This window comes from Rhododendron vialii, chromosome 3a, assembly GCF_030253575.1.
Source record: "Rhododendron vialii isolate Sample 1 chromosome 3a, ASM3025357v1".
In the NCBI taxonomy this organism is placed as follows: domain Eukaryota; kingdom Viridiplantae; phylum Streptophyta; class Magnoliopsida; order Ericales; family Ericaceae; genus Rhododendron; species Rhododendron vialii.
The window spans coordinates 12167929-12189831 of NC_080559.1; the positions used below are offsets into that span (position 1 = coordinate 12167929).

Sequence of the window (21903 nt, forward strand, 5' to 3'; positions counted from 1 at the left end):
AGATCTCCAACTCCGGCAATCCAATCATGCACAAAAGCTCCGCAGCTATTCAGTTGTTGCAACTTTTGATACACCATTGACCAATAAAATCCATTTCCGCTAGGAGGTGAGATATTAGGTTCTGTTTCTGCTAACCAAAAAATTGTAGACAATAATTTTTTTGATTTTGTCTTTATTCATTTTTTATTTTTATTTTTGCGTTTGTTAATTTTGCTCCAAACTTTTATGTATTATTAGTTCTTCATGACGAGATAAATCATAAAAATAAAAAATTACTCCTATGACTTTTACACAAGCATTTTGGAAAATATCTAAGAATAACCCAAAAAGTATTGTTTCTTGGATTTTCCTTGGATGTTTCCAAAAATACTTGTGTAAACGTTATAATTTTTTACTTTTTCTATTCCTCGAGACGAACCAATATTACATAAAAGTTTGGGGCAAAACTTATAAACGCAAAATTTTTGAATAAAGACAATAAAAAAAATTGTAGACCTTTGGTTAGCGGAAACGGGGTGCCACGTATGCACTGTATCTATATTCTTCACAATAATTTTTGGGTGGGTTTGATTGCCACGCAACTGACCAAAGTTTAATTCTTAGGGTCAGGCTGCAAGAAAATAATTTCTTGTAAATTCCCAACTCCCGAAATTGTTCGAAACCGGATCAGGAAGAGATTTAGTTGAGGTACTAAAAAGCTAGTCTGAGCACACCTGATTGTCTAACCAAAAAAAATCCCTTAAAAATAATTCATATGCATATTATGCTTTTACACTTTTATTATATTACATCTTGTAAAGTATGAAAGGTGTACGGCCACTTGATTTCAATGTCACATACATATAATATTGTCCACCTATGAGAAAAATTACTCCACTAATAATGCACTCTTTTATAAAGAAGTACGGAAAAGTAAACAATGAATCTTGATTGTAATCTAGAAACTCTTACAAAATAAATGGAGTAGTCCGTCAAGCTGACAACTTGCGTCATTTATATAATACTAGTGCATGCTCGTGTCTGAAGACACGGTGCAACATATCTAAAGGCACGTTGCTAGTGCATGCTTGAAGGCACAACTCCATGATCAGCACACTGCAAATAAATACTGGATATTGAACGCAATATATTAACCCCTGTCCAAGAGTAGGAGTATAAGAACCAACATTTAAAATTTAAACATACCAACCAATGCTCTACATCAACTAAATCAGTAGGGGATGAAAAATAATAATAGAAACTCTTTTTGGTATTGGTTTTGGCCTTTTGGTTTAATTTATAAAAATGAGAGAGCAATAAGAGTAGGGGACGAAAAATATCATCCTTCTAATTTGGTGTTTTTGATTTATCCAACCTTATACCTGAGAAAAAAAAAGATGAAACACTCAGTCATATTGTTCACACATTGCATGCGCTTACACATTTTCCAACTTAAATGGATGGCCAATAGCCATTACTTGCTTCCAAAGATTTTCCAAAGCACATACAATTGAATAAAAAGTAGTGTACTTACTATAAAAACCAATTCACTGCTACAGATTCACCGAGCATGTGTTGGGCATTCCATCAAATACCTTATTGGCTACATAAAAAAGGTAGCGAGCACATGAGAAGGAAGGAAGATAGAGATGGGAATCACTGGTTTGAGAGAGAATTTTATTTAAGATTCCTCCCTCCCTCACTAAAATGCCACTGAAATGTAAACGTATTTACCAAAATGTCATGTTGTAAGATCCAACGGCTGTAATGTATTAAAAACTTAATCTAACGGCTAAAAATGTGCTCTTATTTATATGTGTACATAAATTTTAGAATATTCCCTTAAGATACCGTTCTGTTTTATAATATAGATATGCTAAACTAACAACTTAATTAATTGTAAATTGAACTCTACTCCCCAATCAACTATTAATTCAGGGGTTGTCTGAATTATTATATGACCAAGAACAATGGTAAGAATGAGTGTTTCATCAGAGAGAGTAGTGTGATAGATCGATGTAATATTGTAAGGCTACAATGTACATTCTTCTCAATAGATAGGAGTATTAAATATCCTATTTTCTCTTCGAGGGTGTTCGGTCTAACTTACGTTAACCTAAACTAATCTCCTCTTCAATCCAATCAAAGGCAAACAATCTCACCGGAAAGTTTCGACAAAGATTACGCTCTTGCAACCCGATCATCACAATCAAACCCCAACCAATTGTGTGTAAGAGATTAAGACCCTGTTCCAAAACACCTTCTTAAAAGATGAGTACTTATTTCACATTTTCAAATAAAAAAATAATTTTTTGATTTTTTTGCACCGTATTTATGCTTTGTTTGGATGGAAATTTTAAAAAAAATTTAATTCAAAAACCACTTATTATTCTTACTTTCAATTATTACTCACATTTCTCTCTCCAATCTCTAATCGTTATTCTCATTTCTCTCTTTATCTCTCTTTACTCATTACCTCTATCTCCAATCATTACCCTATTTCTCTTTTCACTCATTACCTCAAAAACCAAACTCAAAAATCCATCCAAACACAGTATAAAAGATCTTGATGAAATGTTTTAAACAAGATCCATATTGTATATTTTTAGATTTTAACAAGTTTATTATTTTTGAATTTGAAATTGTCTTCTTAAAAAATAAGAATTTATTTTTTGTTCTCCGCCACTTTTCGGCCAGCAAGTGGTTTTGGGGCCTACTGCAATAAAGTGTGGACTGCTTTTGGCGCGTACGATACTGAGTACTCCGTATTTCATCTGCATAAGCATTCATAATCCGGAAATTCTAGGACCACACCTACACACACACCCATATACACATCCATACACAATTGTGTGGGCCCCACAACTCTTCATAACCAGTCAGTCCAGTTGACTAACAAAGTACTAGGAGCAGTACTCCAAAAATATAACGGAAATCCTATATGTACCAACCAAAAATGTAGGGAAACCGCGCGGCCGTCTCCGGCCATCGGACGGCCGATCCGAGCCGTGCAAAAAAATTTTAAAAAAAAACCGAGGGGCCCCGCGCGAAAATCAATGGCATCCGATGTGTGTAGGGTGCTTGATCTAAACACCCTATTTTTCGTGTATATATGTAGGGTGCTTGATCTAAACACCCTATTTTTCGTGTAGGGTGCCGTTGATTTTCGCGTTGGGCCCCTTGGTTTTTTTTTAAAAAAATTTTTGGACGGCTCGGATCGGCCGTCCGGTGGCCGGAGATGGCCGCACGCGGTCGTCGGTATACCGTTGGTCTGCTCCAGTCGGTGCACATAGCACCACTCAAAATATAAACCTAAAATATAAACCATGGGCCTGATGATTCAATAGTGATTTTCACGCTCTACTTTTTACCGATAATGCTTTAATTTTAACGTGAAGTTACTAGTAATTTTATGAACAAAATAGAGCGCTATCAGTAAAAAGTGGAGCACGAATATGAATTTCCTTCAATAGTGTGTTAAATCAAGAAAAAATTTCAGTTTCAAGTGAGTACGACTTGGTGCCCGCTCGGCGCATCCGAACAGTCCATTGCATTTTTGGACGACTCGGATTTGAAGAGAGAAAGAGTGTTTGGATGAGATGAGAGAAAGAGTTCCAATTCGAGCCATCCACAAGTTTATTGGAAGGCTCAGATGTGCCGAGCGGGTACCAAGAAATCTTCAACTATAGTTTTTGAAAATCAAAAAAAAATATTATACTACTCCCTTTCATTTCTCAAAGCTTTGTTAGGATTGCTTTTTAGAAAAAAAATCTCAACTCAAAAAATATTCATTACATTTATTTTCAATCATTACTCATCCCCATTTCCAATCATTATTCTTATTTCTCTATTTATCTCTCTGTAATCATTAACTCTACTTTCAATCATTACTATCATTTCTCTCTCCACTCATAACCCTACAAAATTTTTCAAAAACTCATATAAACACATCACAAATCAGCACCAAGTGGCCACCCTCTCCCACCACCTCCAAATGTTGCACCCCACTCCTCCCTTACTACTATAAATACACCCCTCTCACTCCAATCCGAAAAACACAGCCCACAAACACCACCACCACCACCACCACCACCACCACTGCATTCAGAGAAGAGAAGAGAGAGAAAGCTTGGAACTCCAATAATGGTGGTCTAGAGAGAGAAAACAAAGCCGGTTTTGGTTCTGCACTCATCCAAACACAAATCCGAGACACACCAACTCTAGCATGACCCTGAGCACCTCCAAACCAATCTCCAATCACTAGAAGTCAGCTCGGGCGTTCTGTTGCTCCGCCATCTTCTTTGATTTTTCCGAAACCGTTTTTTGCTTTCTCGGACAAATTTGAGGTAGAATAATCGCTTTACTACTTTCTCCTACGTATATTAGGTGGTTGCATATTTATTTTTAGGGGGTGTTTCCGGTGGTAAAAATTTGTAAATTTTTATTTGTATATTTGTGGTTGGAAAGTTGTTAGGTGTTTCCGGTAGAGAAAAAGTTGTTGAGAAATGTCAAACCGGTAGAGAAAAAGTAGTAAGTAGAGTTACTGTAGCAAATAAGTTTTCCTTGACAACTTTTTTGCTAGTGAAAACGAGATAGTAAAATGCTAAAAAAAATTTGCAAGTGGAAACGAGGGAGTAAAATGCGTAAAATTTTTAGCATTTTTTTTTTGTTAATGTTGCGGAGTGATGAAAATCGAAAATAATGGCGAACCGCTTCCGGCCGACGTGTGGCGCGGCTTTGACAGTGGAGAACCGAAATGGGTTTTAAAAACATTTGTTAAAATAACACTTTTGTCCTCCTAATTACCTAGTGTAATGTTTTGGCCCCATGACTGATTTTCTTTTATTACAACTTCATTATTACATTAGAAAGTGGAAAGATAAGAATGTTTAATACCACACACTGCTGCCTAGTATTGATGTTAGCATAATGTTCATAATAAGAAAATGTTAACTCTAATCTATATAAGTTATTAGAACATTTTAAAAGTAATTTTATAGTAGAACAAATATGAAGAAGAATACAAATATTTTAGAGTATCAAAGACCCAAATACCTTTAATAAAATTATTGGCTAGTTTATTATAATTATAGTTATAAGATTTTTTTTTTTTTTTGTAAATACAGATCATGATTAATTTTATAGAAAACAAATGTTTGACATAAAAATAGTAACGTGAGTAACATCAAAAATGTTTACAAAGGATTTTGTACCCTATAGTAAAGACATGTAGATTAATAAGTTAAGAAAATTATTAATTTACTTGTTTAATAAAATTACGGTGCATATAATAAACGTAAGGGCGTCGGCCCAATCATAATACACTACGTGTTTTACGTACTCGCACACTATTAATTGGTATACGTGTTATCTCATTGGAATGTATTATGTTATGAGTTGAGTTTTATTGATGAATTATGATGAACATGCTAGATTCGACTTAGGCTCATGAGATGGTTTCGAGTAGTGAACACATAGACGTGGATAAGTAAAGGATAAAATGGTAAAATTGATTTATGATGTTGGGTGCCCGTAAAGGACCCTAGTACTTTAAAATACCTTTAGAGGAGTTGGAGAATGGTAAAGGACTCCGGGTATAGTATTTTGAAAAACCGTAAAGGATTCCTGAATATGGTTCAATATCAAGTGTGTTGATTAGGAGTATGGTAAAGTACTCAGTATGTAGAGTTGGAAGACGGTAAAGGGATCTCGGTATTAAGATGATGCGACCTCTAATGCTTAAGATGTCATGGTGAGCTATTATCCTATTATGGTTGTCGACGAATCCGTGTTGAATACATAATTTAGTTGTATTTGCTTCGGACCTCATTGCAGGACAAATAAAAGAAGAGTTATTTCATGGGACGGTCAAAATTAGTGGATGTTAGAGGAATGGTGTCTTGTGTTGAAGAATCCAGAATTCACTTAAGTTAACGGATAGTAAAAAAGGAATAATGTGTAATTCTTCTGCAATACTCTTGACTGTTATATTCAATGATTGTTTAACTATAAAGTAATGAGTTAGTAAGGTTGAGATTATCTACTGCGTGTCATCACTCACAGTACTACGTTACCATGGCATTTCACGCCAGGTATAGAAGATGGAGCTGAAGGATCATATCAACTGGAAGACAGCCTCTAGAAGAATCAATCGTATCTGTAGTATCTCTATTTAATTTCTCTCGATTAATTTTAAAGTATTGTAATAAAATTAAGCTTCCGCTGTTATTAAAGGAAATGTCCTTTATTTAAGAAATTATTTTAGAAAATCGTTTAATAACGTGTCCGGAAATCAAGATGTTATACACAGGCAATCCTAATTCTTCTCTCTAATTATTATTTTGTCTATTGCTTTGGTCAATTATTACCGCATTTTTACTACCTTGTCTGGGCTTGCAAAAATGGCTAGCATTTTTGTGAAAAAACCTAATGTTAACCCATGTGTTTTGCATAGCAAAAGAAAACGAACGGGTTTGTCCAAATAGTAGTATTCTGTTCGGAAACATCACAAAAATGGCTAGCATTTTTGTGAAAAAACCTAATGTTAACCCACGTGTTTTGCATAGCAAAAGAAAACGAACGTGTTTGTCCAAATAGTAGTATTCTGTTCGGAAACATCGCCCAAAGGCCAAGCTGCAAGCACAAACAAGACCCCCAAAAAACAAAGAAGCTAAAAAAAAAAAATGAATTGGGGATGGTGCTGTATAGTGGTGTGCACAGCACTGTGTTGCACACTTCCGAGCCGTCAGATTGTGTATCCGATGGCTTGGATCTGATCTTGGCAATGAACGGCTCTCGATCGTTAGTTGCCGAGATAAGATCCGAGCCGTCGGATGCACGATCCGACGGCTCAGAGGTGCGCAGCATGATGTTGTGCACCTCACCAACCCGAAGTCCAAAAAAATGCCGAAAGCCGAAAAATAACCTGGAAAAAAGCTTTCCAAAATAGTGTTACTCCTATTTACGGCTTATATAGATTTTAGGTTTTTTTTTTTTAAAAAACTTTTTCGGAATTTCAATTTTCGAATGCATCAAATAGAAGAAGTAATTCTCTTCTCGCACCCCCCCGACACACACACCCCCCGGCCCACTCCCCCCTTTCCGAAAATACCCCCAGAAATACAACTTCCCATTTTCTCATATTTCTCTGTTATTAATAATCTTTATACTCCTTTTTTCATTTTTATTTATTTAATATTATTTAAGTGTTCCGATTTACAATTCGGTTTAATCAGTGCAAGGATCTTGTTTTTTTTTTATCATTTTATCTTCAATGATCATAATGAATTTTTTGCTTTAAGGCCTTTCAACGAGCACCCTAAGGCTCTTTATTTAGTTTCAGGTCTCTCTTAGGGTCCTTATTGAAAGGCCTTAGAGCCAAAAATTCATTACGACCATTTAAGATTAAATGATAAGAAAAACAAGATCTTCGCACCGATTCAAAAGAATTCAAAATTGGAACACTTATTTTTTTTACATAATTTTCTTTTTTATTTAATTTCTTAATCCATTTACGTTATTTAATTAATTATTCATTTATCTATTTATTTAGGTCTTTTTATTTATATATTTTACTCTTTATATGTTTTTTTTAATCTACCTAATAAAACACAAGGGTGTGAGGACCACACAAACATAAGTTGAAAGAAGGCTGAGATTCATTTCATCCAATGACTGATGTGTGCTCTTCAACTCTCTTAAGAAAACACCCACACTCTTACAAATATATTACAAAATGTCATCGGTTTTTTTTCCCATTGCTTGGCTTCTGGTGTTGGCATAAAAAAATAAAAAAATATTACAAAAATGCCCGTACGTAGTGTCGTAGGTATGAGCAAGTACTAGTATTATATATGTGAGTAATTTTTTTTAAGTTTATAATTCTTTTATGTTGTTGAATTTATTAATTTTGTATTTATTTATCTTTTATCTATTTTATCTTTAACCATTTATTCAGATTTCCTTTTATCGTTTTATCTTCAACTATAACCACTTATTTATTTTCACTCTTCGACGAAATTAGTAGAAGTTATATTTTAATATTCATTTATTAATTAAAATTAGTACAAGTTATATTTTAATTATTCATTTATTAATTAAAATTATAGTAAGAAGTCTTTTAAAAGTAAAACAAAAAAACAAGTAAAAGTAAAATAAAAAAAAAAGGGAATAGTAATTAAAGTATTTTTAAAGTAAAAAAAAAAACTAGCATAAGTTAAAAAAAAAAGACAAAACAATAATTAAAGTCTTTTAAAGGTAAAACAAAAAAAAACTAGTAAAAGTAAAAAAAGAAAAGAAAAGGAACAGTAATTAAAGTCTTTTAAAAGTAAAAAAAAAACTAGTATAAGTATGCAAAAAGACAAAACTGGGGGGAAGAGGAGGGGCAAGGGAGGAAAGGTGGTGGGATACGGAGGGGAGGGGTGTGTCAAGGGGGGTGCGAAAAGAGACTCTCATAGAAGAACCTATACAAACATGGTATATTTCTAAATTGTGAGCCTATGAATGCAGAGATGTAGCAAAGCATCAGTGCGGTTACTAAGGAAAATGTAGAAGCTAAAGATTGTTGAAGGCAAGGGACCATATTCGTTTAGCACCAACAACTACGTCGGTAGATAAATTTGGGAAGAGCGCGAAGCAGTTGAACAAGCTTGACTGGAGTATAGGGACAACTTTAAAAAAGACCGAACCCGAGCCCCACCTTGTGCTGATCTTCTAATGCGGATGCAGGTAACTACAAACTCCAACTTGTATTTGATTTTTTATTTTTTATCAATATAAGTTGTGTTTGTTTGTCCCTGTAAAAAAAAGACAGAAAAAACCACTTTTTGGCCTGATAGACCATAAAAAGTAGTGCAATTTCTTTGTTTATAGTTGAAAAAGGAAAACAAGAATATCGATTTGAGTATACCAGCAGTGAGATTGGGGGAGACAGAGGACATGAACTATGCAGTCGTGCCAACTGCTTTGAGCAAAGCTATTCGATTAAATTGTGCAATCTAGTCAAGTGATGGCCACTGGCCTGCTGAAAATTCTGGTCACATATTTTTCACTCCTCCCCTAGTAATCTCTCTCTCTCTCTCTCCACATATATATACACACACACATATACACACACATGTAAGTACATCAACAATTGTAGTGGACTGCATAATGGTAGCAAGCATATTAAATACAACAGTTGTACATTGACTAAGGAGCAAAACATGCATGTCAAGGTTTTAAAAGTGGTAGTAGACTGCATGGTGGTAGCGGTACACATGTAGCTGCAGCGGGAGTATCAAATGATATGTAGCGGTAATCGGGTGTAGTGGTCGTAAATTTTTTTAAAATTATTTCTTGGCGCCAGAGCATCTAAAGTGGCCATAGCGGTCGTGTAATAGCATAGCGGGCACCGGCCGATACAGGTGGGCATTTTGGGTAGCACAGGCATAGCGGGGTATAGCAGTACCGGAGGTCCGAAAAATTGTTACGTAGCGAACGGGTTTTAAGTACTCCATGTTATGTGTGCTTTTGTCCGATGGGAAGTGAAATCATGTGCCCATTTGATAATTTCCATCCACTCTCCGTCTTCTTTGGGTATTTTTGTGCGTTTTTCTTGAATTTTTGTTAGATTTATTTTACATCTTGGGTTATTCATTCGTCTCGATGAGAGTAGTTTAAAAAGTAAAAAAATTATAAATTACTAAGGACAAAAAAATATCAAACGGCTGGATTTTTTTTTTTAGTGTCATTTTATATAAAAAAAAAATTCAACAACGGTCTACATTTTTATACTTTTCTGATTTCTCTCGTTGAGATAAATGATTAATTCCAAAAATTAAGACGAAAGCTAAAAAATACTGAAAAAAATTCGGACAAAAAATTTAGGGACAACTTGGAAGTCTTTGCTCCCCATTATTGACAGATACCATTCCATTTCCAGTCAAAAAAACACCACCTCACCTCGCACGCGTAAGCATGTGAAATAGCTGTGGAGGGGCTGTAGGGATTAGTCCGAGGTGCGTGCAAGCTGGCTCTGGATATCCTGCATTGGTAACTAAATCTCATTAGTTGAGTATACTAATCGGATAGTTTTTTCTCCTTTGATTTCAAGCCATCTGAGTGTTACTATTGAACCAATTGCGAGTGTTACAATTTTTTTTTGCAGATAATCATCCTCTACATTAGTGGAGCAATCAATACGATTCTAACAGCAGAACACAAAAAGTAGTTGATTCGCTATATTTATCTTCATCAGGTAAGTTCTAGTCCAATTCCCATGAATCTTTGGCATAGAAAATCCAAACTAGTCCAATGTGTATCTACGCTATTGGGGCAATGTTTGCTATGTAGAATGACGATGGGGGATGGGGATTCTATATAGAAGGCCACAACGCCATGATAGGTTCAGCACTTGGCTATGTTGCCTTGCGATTGCTAGGAAACGGGCCCGATGATGGAAAAATGGGGCAATGACCAAAGCCCGAAAGTGGATTCTTGGCAATGGTGGTGCAACTGGAATTCCTTCATGGGGAAAGACCTATCTTTCGGTATGATGCAACTTTTTTTCAAACTTCGAGGAGAATTTGTGAAAATTTGTTCTCTCTTCTTGAGATAAATTTGATGGATTGTTTTGAGTCCCCCTTTCAGGTGCTAGGTGTGTATGAATGGGCAGGCTGCAATCCATTGCCTCCGGAGTTCTGGCTTTTTCCTTTATTTTTGCCTTATCATCTAGGTAGCGAAAAGTCGGTTTACTTACTCTTTGGTGAGAGAATCAAATTCATGAGAGTTACGATTTTCTATAGTGTCTTTATACTATTTTGTAGCCTGGTCTGATCAACATCTATTTCTTTAATTAGCGAAAATGTGGTGCTATTGTCGCACAACTTACATGGCCACGTCGTATTTGTATGGGAAGAAATACCATGGGCTGATCACTGATCTAGTCAAGTCATTGAGACAAGAAATTCAAACCAAGCCATATGAGGAAATCTGCTGGAACAAAGCGCGACATAACTGTTGTAAGGTTGGTAAAATCTATTGTTGATCCTTTCTGTCTTACGATTCATGTATAAGTTAGGAAATTACAATTCCAATATGTTTATCACTAATGCAGAAGGATCTCTACTATCCTCATACCTTTGTACAAGACTTACTTTGGGATGGTCTTCATTACTTGACCGAGCCAATTATAACCCGTTGGCCCTTCAACAAGATTAGAGAGAGAGCCATGCAAAAAGTGATTAAGTACATGCGTTATGGAGCAGAGAGCAGTAGATACATTTCCATAGGATGTGTAGAAAAGGTAATTAAGTCGCCTAAACTAGAGAACTTGATTGTAAATCCTGTTGAAGTTGTTTCTGTTGCAGAGTTTGCACATGATGTGTTGCTGGGTAGATGTCACGCCCCGCCCCGCAAACGGCACCCAGAGTGGGCCCGAGTCAGCGCGGCCACGTGGCATTCCACACAATAGACCACACCACACTCTACAACCAATCAGAATACAATTTAGCGGAAGACTTCTCACTTAAAATACAACCAAATCAACGCCAAAACCTCAACTCACAAGTTATAATAAATACCCCTCTCTCCAATTAATTACATAACATTTAGGTTAGCTTCTAGACGAATCAGCTACGCAACAATCTAACCAAAGACATTACCCGACGCTAGTCTCAACACTCTCCAAAGCGTTGACCAGTAGTGGACCCATTCTAAGCCACCTGCTACCTGGCAGTCCAAAAAGGAAAACTAGAGTGTGTGAGATATAGAAATGCTCAATAAAATGTCACAATACCCAAAAGAATATCAATAAGAATATTCACCACCAACATAACTGCAATACCCATATGAGTACATTAGTTATAACCACCACATCCGCCAAACATAGCAATATTATCCAATAAACAACCACATAGCAATAACTGAATCAACGACAGCATGAATATAAATCACAAAAGCATGCAGTGACACGTCTGCCACATTCCCATGTACCTAAGGCATTGTGTCCCGCAAACCATGCTCCCAACCTCCGTTAATTAGACGGAATGGCATACGACATGGCGTGACTCACTCCACAATCCTTTCGCAGGTACAATCAACATACAACAAGCATGCATACCATTAGCTAAAACAATATATAGCATGATATACAATTTCGACCACATATATCCATATCAATAGCCAAACCTCGATTAGCATGATATCATTGATATATAATCACCTCCGCCGCATTATTTACATATCGATAATCATATTGAAAGCTAAAATACCATTAGCAAGATATATACATACCAACATAGCAATATCTTATTGAGAAGAACCATATCAGACACACTCACCTTTCATTCGACTGGAGTATGCCAAACTTATGGTTTCGGCACCTCCTAAAAGACCGGCTTGTTACCTAGCCACAAGTTAACCCATATTAGCATATGAACATCTACGAATGTTAAACCAAAAGCTAAACTAACAAATCATAACACGCCTTCTACACTAGCTCATGGGGCAAACATTACATAAAGTCACCAAAATCTCTAGAGGTGTCCGGGAGTACCCACGTACCCGGGAGACCTCACACATCTTTTCCATACTCCAAGGTACTCCAACACACCCAAATATATCAAATATAAAGACCCATAAGTGTACAATCTCAACCAAACAGCCCAACGCAACAAAACTCCCAAAACAGGAGTGACAACCACAACCAGCCTGTCTTATTTTGGCCATATCTAATTAAACAACATGAATTCCAGGGCGACACTTAAACCATTGAAAAGTAGACTTCTTCTTCTTTGAATCCATAGGTCATACATCAAATACAGAGTTTGGGTAACCTAACTACGGCCTTACGATTATAGCTTCAACATAACAGTAAAAACTGGTGCAAAGGCAGAATTTAGGTCAACTTTAGATGCAAATCTGTTATCGCTCGGACATACCCATGATGCATGGGATGTATCGTTGGAAAGCTCCATGTGTCTAGTTTCTAACAAAACAAACGGTGTGTCATTTCGAGTCCCGAGCTAGGAGTTATGGCCATTATACCAAAGTCCGTCGGTGCTGTCAGATTCTACGCGGGAATAAGTAAAATTGATTGAAAAAGCATAACTCTTTCATCTTAAACCCAAAAATATTGAACCCAACACCAAAAGTTGCACCACTACAAGCCCTACACTCAGTTAAAATCCCAGGTTCAGAAACGAGAGGAGGTTAACCCAACAATCAAAAGAAAAACCGATTCGCAACCATTTTCGCCCCAGTCAACCAACCCTGCTTTAGAAATTCACCAAAAATTGTATACTTAACCAAATTACTTGATTCCAACGCCAATCTCTTCTTAACTTAAATATGCAGCTTCTGTAAAAGACCCAAAGCCACCCAAAATGTTCATCATGCCCAGAAAGTTAAAAGAAGACAGCCACACACAGAATCGCACATCCAGCAAACAGCCAGTATTCAAAAATTCATAACTAATTGTGTGATTATCGGTTTTGCATGATCTTGGTACCGAAATCTTCGTATTGAAACGTACTTTTACAGTTATGAAGACACCAAAAATTGATTCCTAGCAGAAGGGCCACCAAAAGACAGATTACCAAAACCCACGAATTTGACCCAAAACATGAACTTTGTCAATTTCCTTCCAAAACTCAATCCATAGAGAATCTAACCACACAAATATAAAATTAAACATGGATTACACTTCTAGAGTACAAGAACTTACTTGTCACCGAGTTGGATCGTCGAAAACGGACCTCTCCTTCCTCCCTCCCCTTAGCCGTGACCTCCACCTCCCTTTCTCTCCCCCTCTCTCTCTCGCTATGTCGGCAGAATTGGGGAGAATGAGGAAATATCCTCCTGATGGCTATTTAGTCACTTAGGAAGAAATCCCATGTGGTCACCTCTCCTCTCAACTTATACTCCAAACGAATAACAATTCTCCATGTAAATCACACCAAGGCCCCTCATAGAATCCAACAAATACAAATTAAACCCCAAACCTCAAAATTAAATTGAAACTCTAAATATCCAGGGATGGGTGTTACAGTAGAGGTCCCAAATGGTGATGAGTTCAAGTACCATCTAGCTAGAGTTCCGGATTACTTGTGGCTAGCCGAAGATGGAATGAAAATGCAGGTTAGTTTATGTTAGGGCAAAGTCCACTTCGACCCTCTGTGGTTATCGCCATGTACGGATACCCCTCTCATGGTTCAAAACTGACCACATAACATACTTGTGATTTTGAAAATGTGCAGATAGACCCCCTGCTGTCATGTTTTCCATCCATATTGATGGGCACAACATTAAAAGACCGATATACCCTCATCATATCCCTTAATTCTTCTTTTTTTTTAAAAATCTAATCACACCATCCCCTATACCAAAAATTGAATCCAAACCGTTGATATTGTAAATTTTGACGAGTACTACATCTATACCAAAATTCAAGTCAATCGAAAAATGAAAAACTCATGATCGAATCGATTTTGTTATGAAATTAAAGTTTCAAATTTGAATTTACTAAAAATTAGATCACTGGGTTATTGATGTCTGATCGAGATGATTTTTTCAGAGATACTCTATTATTTATTTAATACATTATGAACGACTAAGATTACATTCTAGAAGCGTGTGAGATACACCTCCATTAATATGGATGGAAAACATGATGGTAGGGGGTCTATTTGCACATTTTCAAAACCACAGGTAGGTTATGTGGTCAGTTTTAAACCATTAGGGGGTATCCACACAAGGCGATAACCACGGGGTGAAAGTGGATTTTGCCCTTTCTGTTATGACAATCTCATTCCTGATTTTGTCATTCTTCATTTAGAGATTGTCGCTTATAATGTAAGCTCGATGTTCCATTCAGGCTCAATTGTCAATTAATTCGGTTGTTTCATTGCAGAGTTTTTGTAGTCAGCTATGGGATTGTGCTTTAGCAACTCAAGCATTTATTGCCAGCAATATGGTAGATGAATACGGCGATTCGCTAAAGAAAGCACATTTTTACATCAAAGAATCATAAGTTCTTTTCTACCATCTGATATATATCTGCATCAAGCATGTCTGTGTACATACAAACACAAACACCCAATTGTATATGCATGGATAAGTTAAGCAAAATTTTATTTAGCTTTTTATACTGTTACATTGAAGGTCAAAGAAAATCCAGCTGGGGATTTCAAGAGTATGTATCGGCACTTTACTAAAGGATCGTGGACTTTCTCTGATCAAGACCAAGGTTGGGTAGTTTCGGATTGCTTAGCGGAATCACTTAAGGTAGTCTACATCTGTATTCATCAGCACATATTTGGAGCAATTAAGAAATTCATGGTTCGCCGTAACCAAAAATTTTCTTTTGCATGCAGTGTCTACTCTTACTTTCTCAAATGCCTTCTGAAATTGCTAGAGAAAAAGCTGATGTCGATCGATTGCACGATGTTGTGAATGGGTTGCTTTACTTACAGGTACTACATAGATCATATTATTCATTGCTATATATAAACTTACTTCACAACTTGGTAATTCATAACTTAACTAATTGAATTATCTAACTTCTCTCTCCACTTAGAGCCCTGAAAGTGGTAGGTTTGCAATATGGGAGCCCCCAGTTCCACAACCATATTTACAGGTAATTTTTTGGTTCTACAAAGAGTTATTGTCGCACAAGCTTCCTTTTAACACTCGTTCTTACTAAAGAAGTTCTAAAACAAGCCATGTCTTTTCTTTCTTTGTTCACTTTTACATTGTGACACACTGATGAAACAATGAGATGGTTTGTCTAATCCTTTTTACAACTTTTTAAACTTATCAGGATTTGAATCCTTCAGAACTATTCACTGACATTGTGGTCGAGAAAGAGTACGTAAGAACTTAAACCTTTTTTTTTTTTTTTAATCTTTGTCATATAGTTTATGAACAATGGCTGGTCCATATAACTAACAATATGATCCTTCCTAGGCATGTCGAGTGCACTGCTTCGATAATCCAAGCTCTTGTGACATTCAAACGCTTGCACCCAGGCCACAGAGAGAAAGAAATAGAAACCTCAGTGGCAAAAGCAATTCGATTTCTAGAAGAGAAACAATGGCCTGATGGTTCTTGGTGAGTTTTAACTGCTTTCTTTTGGACTCATGTGTGCAAATAGAATTACTTTGGGAACAAATAGGTGAACGACTCAAATATGTACGACCCTGTTGGCAGGTATGGATACTGGGGAATTTGTTTCATCTATGGCACATTTTTCGTTCTTTGGGGGTTGGCTTCGGTAGGAAAGACGTACAACAACAGTGAAGCAGTCCGTAGAGCTGTTGGGTTTTTGCTTTCAACTCAAAATGAAGAAGGGGGTTGGGGTGAAAGCCTTGAATCATGCCCATCTATGGTATCTCCAACACCTATGTTAATTATGAATCTGATGATATCCTTGGACTAAAAAGTTGAAATAAAAGATCTGCGTATTTGATTTTCCTCCTTGGCGACCAATGATATGGTGCACGATTCTTGATAAAATTTTCTTGCTCACGTTTAGCGTTTATGTGATACAGAAGTATCAACTGTTGGAAGGGAATCGAACGAATTTGGTACAAACATCATGGGCTATACTGGGACTTTTTTATGGCGGACAAGTTAGTGATCTTAACATCCGAAGTGTTAAATTGCTAGCTTATTCACATTTCATAAGAAAATAAGTTATAGAATGGAGTACTGCAAGTATTTAATTTGCGTCTTCTTTATTAATGTCATATATATATATATTTCTAGGCTCAAAGAGATACGACACCGCTACATAAAGCAGCAAGGATTTTAATAAACGCGCAAATGGTCGATGGGGATTTCCCTCAACAGGTAATTACACACTTTTGCATGCCAAGATAGTTTGTGAAACAATACGAAATTAAGTTTGTGTTGTACAAAAATTCTTATCTCATCTTCTATTTTCTTTGTTTGTTTTTGTTCACCATAAAACAGAAATTACCGATTCTGTTATGAAGAACTGCATGCTACATTATGGACAATACAGGATTATATTCCCAACGTGGGCGCTCGGAAAATATCGGAAATGCGTTTGGCCATCTTCCTAGAAAGTATAAACTCAGGCTCGAAGATTGAGGTTCCGCGAATGAAAGCACACTTCATCTTTTATGTAACAACAAGCCATCAAAAGAGGGAATTATTTTCTCTTTTATGTTGACAAGAAGATACTTTTGATGAACAAGAATGGGGTACCTTACTAACACTCATTGCAGCACGGAGTTGGGGACTTATAAGTCAACAAGCTAGTGTACAATTTTATGAGTAGTCTGTGGTTCGTGCCCTTCCTCGCGACAAGTCTTTTCTGCTTCCAGTTCACCCGAAAAAAGTCACCAAAAAACAAAATACTATGTGCTTCTAGTCTAGAGCTAATTTACCGAAATTGGCATCATAAGGAGAAAAAAATTGAGAGCTGAGTAAATGTTTAATATGTTGGAAAATCTACGTTTACCTTTTGTGATGAACCAATAAATTTAAAATACATTAAAATCAGAACTCAAAATTTTTCTGCTGGGGGAGGCGCGTCGTCCTGTCCTCCTATCTCCTCACCCCGGGCGCCTCCTCCTGTCCTCCTATCTACTCACACCGGCACCTCCTCCTTCCCCCTTTCTCTCTTCTCTCCCCCTCTCCCCCTCTTCTTTTTTCTTCTTTTCCCCTTTCCCTAGCCTTTCTGCTGCTTTCTTCTCTTTGTTGTCCTCTCTATTTTGTCGCCCGCGGTTACCACTTTGAGGCGTAACCGGTTAGCTTAACGGCAATGTGCGGTCTGGGCATTGCTCATTTAAGTGTTTTGGGCTTTGGCCCTTAGGCGTTTTTGGATTTTGTCCCAACAGGTTTTTTTTGTTTCCATCAAACCTTCGGTTGGATTTCCCTCCCTCTCCCCCCAATTTGGGATCCGGGGATCTTGTAGGGCGGGGTGCCCTACAGGGCCTTGTAGGGTGCATCTGGGCCGTCCATCTTGGCAATGGAAGGTTCAGATTTTAATCCAAACAATGGACGGCTCGGATCAATAGGAGTTCGGATTAAATCCGAGTTGTCGGTGCCAAAATGGACGGCCGGATTGGCCGCCCTACACACCCTGCAGTGCGGCCGGCACTGCAGGAATCCGGGGATCCTATGGGGCGGGGTGCCCTACAGGGCCTTGTAGGGTGCATCTGGGCCGTCCATCTTGGCAATGGACGGTTCAGATTTTAATCCAAACAATAGACGGCTCGGATCAATAGGAGTTCGGATTAAATCCGAGCCGTCGGTGCCAAAATGGACGGTTGGATTGGCCGCCCTACATACCCTGCAGTGCGGCCGGCACTGCAGGAATCCCCAATCCCCTAACTTGATGTATCATTTGTCAAGTTTTCCTTAATAAAATTGTTGTCGATCAATAAAAAAAAAACCTGAAAATCGATGGAATTAAAATAATGATCAAGGCAAGTGTTCCACTCTGTACTTAAAGACAGATTCATCTCTGCTATGGTGTTTGTTGTTACATGGACGTCTACCTCCACAGAAGCAGCACAACATTTGATGGGTCTGTCACCAAACTTGTGTGTTGTAGTACTCTCTCAAATGATAAATCTCTGACTCAACGAAAATATTAGAAAATCAACCTTTTTGAATCGACAAAGGCTCTGTTTGTTTTGACGTAAAATATTTTACCTATTTTTCTGTGTTTGGTTGTGTAAAAAATGATGAAAATATTTTTCCATTAATTGGATGAAAATGACTTATCCTTAAATCTTCCGTAAGTTATTTTCCGAAATAAACCCATTGCCTTCTACTACAATTTTTACTGCTCAGTTTCCTCGATTGTCCGTCCTGATCCACGTTTAATTCCAATATTCTCAGATCTCTACACCGTTTAAGCCCTACACTATTTTATCGATTTTTGAAAATATTTTTCAAGTGCTAACCAAACACCAAAAAATAAAAGTATAAAGTTTATTTTTTGAAAAAATATTTTACATGTAAAACATTTTATATCGAAACAAACGGAGCCTAAGATTGAATGAGCTAGACATGATATTTATAGACCAACCGATTATTATTCCGTATAGTCACCAAAGAAGAAGGGACACATTTGTTCATAAAGAAAGCGCCTGTTTACGGTGAACATGTGTCTGAAAGAAGCATCAAAAATACTTCTAGTCAACAAGCTCAAGAAACATAACAAAACATAACATTCTTTTCAAAAACCAACGAAAAAATTAACGCAACAAAAGTTGTTGTGACTTTGATTCCCCATTGACCAATAAAATCCATTTCAAATCAATGATTGGTGAAGACTGCTTTTTTTAGAACTCATGTTCACAAGTATATAGAGACTCGTATATTGAAGATCCTCTTATGTGGTGGTGGTTTTTGCATGTTGGAGCTTACTCCATCCCGCCGTCCTGGTGGTTCCGTATCGACTGATCCCTTAAAAGTTCATATCACGTGTAGAAATTCAAATTTAAAATCTTAGAAATGAGTGAATTCCTGAGTCTCGGGTCTTAGCTACCATGTCAACCCAAAGGATTGAGTAGCCTACTATGTCAAGGCTATGCTTCAGTGTAGGACTTCTATACTCTCTTCCAAAATACTATTACAACTTGGCTGGGATGCCTTAGCCCCATTCCGCTAAGAAAAATACTTATTTTTTGAATTAAAGGTAATATATTTTGAGAGTTATTCTTTTCTATTAGTTATTCTATCTTTATTACCAAATCAAAGAACCAAACCATACATATACAGATCTAATAGTTAAAACGATGAATTCAGAATCAATTAATCCTAGAAATGGTTATTCGGATGTATCATGGAAATTCTTTGAAAGAAAAGAATCAATGTAATTTTTATGGGATGGAACAAAATATCTCTCATTTCTCCTTCGAATCGATTCTGCCTTTTGGTTTCCAAAGGAATGTTGTTATGTTGTCTTAAAGGGTGAATTAATAATGACTTGTCTCGTAAAACAAAAAATAAGTACTTAAAAAATAAGAACCTTAGCGGAACGGGCTACTCGTAGAGTTCATTTCAAAAAAAAAGGCTATTGATTTTGTAACTCTTTTTTTTGTTAACGCCACTAAAAATACACTTGCAGGGGAGTGATGTTAACAAGAAAGGAAGTGGCAAAATCATTTCCAAAAAAAATTGCCTTACACCTACAAACTTATGAAGAGGTGTAAAAGTCGAAATCTTAAAAAAAAGAGGTGTGGGCCTATCCACAGACCAGGACATTGTCGAACATGCAAGTTGCACCCACATAGGAGGTGAGATATTCCCACACATACACTGAAACCATATTCTTTCAAAAACATATTCTTTATAATAATTTCTGGGTGAATTTGCTTTTCACGTAATTAACTAGAGTTTGATTTTTGAGCCCAGGCCGCAAGAAAATAATTTTTTGAGAATTCTTTAACTTCGGCACGAATGATCTGTCTTTGACTGGATTGAAAAACAGATTAATTGAGGTACTAAAAAGCTGGTCCGAACACCCCTGATTGTGGAACCAAAGAAAATCCCTTAAAAATAATCATTCTACATATCCATATTAGGCTTTTACACTTTATCTAATCATTTGATTTCAATGTCACATACATATAAATTGTCCACCTATGAGAAAAATTGTAATAACCCTACCATTTAGTGGAAATAAATAGCAAGGCATAATATTTTAAATGGTAGGAAGACAAATTATTGGACTTCGTGTAATCGTCCACGTGATTTGGTTGGGGTGAGCATTCACTACTAGGAACGGATAAGGGAGCAAAAGTAAAAACAGAATTGGATGTTTAATGAATATATGTGTCATGCAACAAACCACTTGGGGGATGAGTCACTATGGGTATAAAAGAAAGGAAGCGGCAGGAAAAAGGGGGAGAGCCAGGGGCAGTGGCTCCTTAGTCTACGGTGGTGGGTTTTAGGTAATTGATTTGGCGAAAGTGGAGTTTATACGTCATATGGTTGATCTTTAATTGAGAGGTGTTTGAGGTTTCGGGTTGTTACAAAAATATTGTAGTAATGCACTCTTTTATAAAGAAGTAGGGAAAAGTAAACATTGAATCTGTATTGTAATCTAGAAACTCTTATTAAATTAATATAGTAGTTACTTAAGTTGACAACTCGCATGCATCAATTATAATATGCTCTAAACTAACAGCTTAAATGTGCATTACACTCTAATCACCAATCAACGTGCTGCTTAATTATATATTGCAACACAACTATTTCAGGGGTTGTGTGAATTATATGACCAAGACAAGCTAGAGAGATAATGACTATTTCATTTTGCATAAGCATGCATAATTAACCACTAACAAATAAAATATAAGGGTGAGCATGGGCCTGATGATTCATTAATATCGTGTTATAAATCAAGAACTAATAATCAATTCGTGCAGTTTAGTTCTCTAGGAGTTTGTCTCGCATACATTTAGTAACAGGCCAGTTTGTCTTTTCAAGTCGAGGATATATATTCTTTACCCAATAGTTCAGCCTTCAAACTTGTACAATCTGATCGTCATGCATTTCATTGTTGATTGTCATCACAACAACCTTTGAATCGGTTTCAATCTCAATTTTATTCATTCCGAGGCCAAGATGTTCTCGAATGTCTCTGTTAATATCCAATAGCTCTCTGCCAGCAAGCTCCAACAATATGATATATATATATATATATATATATGACTACCATCAAACCGCAGTGGTAAGTGAAGTGCGATTGGTGCTTCCTTTGTACTTCCATGCATTTGGGCCGGGTTTGAGCCCTCCTCCCTTCTTCCTCTCTAATATTTAACAACACTAACCTGCTGATGCATATCGTTTGAAAAAAAAAGACTACCATCAGACCTAGTGATCTTGACATAAAGAAGTCTTCAACTGTAGTTTTTCAAAATCTCAATCCTTGAACTACTATTTAATTTGCACTAATTA

At 36.7% G+C, this 21903-nt stretch overlaps 1 protein-coding gene, 1 long non-coding RNA gene and 1 pseudogene across 3 annotated transcripts in view; 2 read left to right on the forward strand and 1 right to left on the reverse strand.

The window, feature by feature from the left end:
- LOC131321034 (dammarenediol II synthase-like) overlaps positions 1 to 6312 on the forward strand; it is a 46380-nt gene extending 40068 nt beyond the window's left edge. The window contains exon 20 of one of the 2 annotated variants that reach the window (XM_058352041.1): positions 6072 to 6312. The gene's annotated coding sequence lies outside the window, so the exon portion shown is untranslated. Of the gene's footprint in view, positions 1 to 1538; positions 1830 to 6071 lie in introns of those variants that run through there. The other variant, XM_058352042.1, reaches the window with a different exon arrangement.
- A 2211-nt stretch (positions 6313 to 8523) lies between these two features.
- On the forward strand, positions 8524 to 17215 carry LOC131321039 (dammarenediol II synthase-like; annotated as a pseudogene).
- LOC131321049 (uncharacterized) lies at positions 11268 to 13973 on the reverse strand. The gene is made up of 3 exons (XR_009198452.1): positions 13685 to 13973; positions 12300 to 12364; positions 11268 to 11688 (listed from the first exon to the last, which is right to left on the reverse strand). It is a non-coding gene; the product is annotated as an uncharacterized LOC131321049 (long non-coding RNA).
- Positions 17216 to 21903: the final 4688 nt, after the last annotated feature.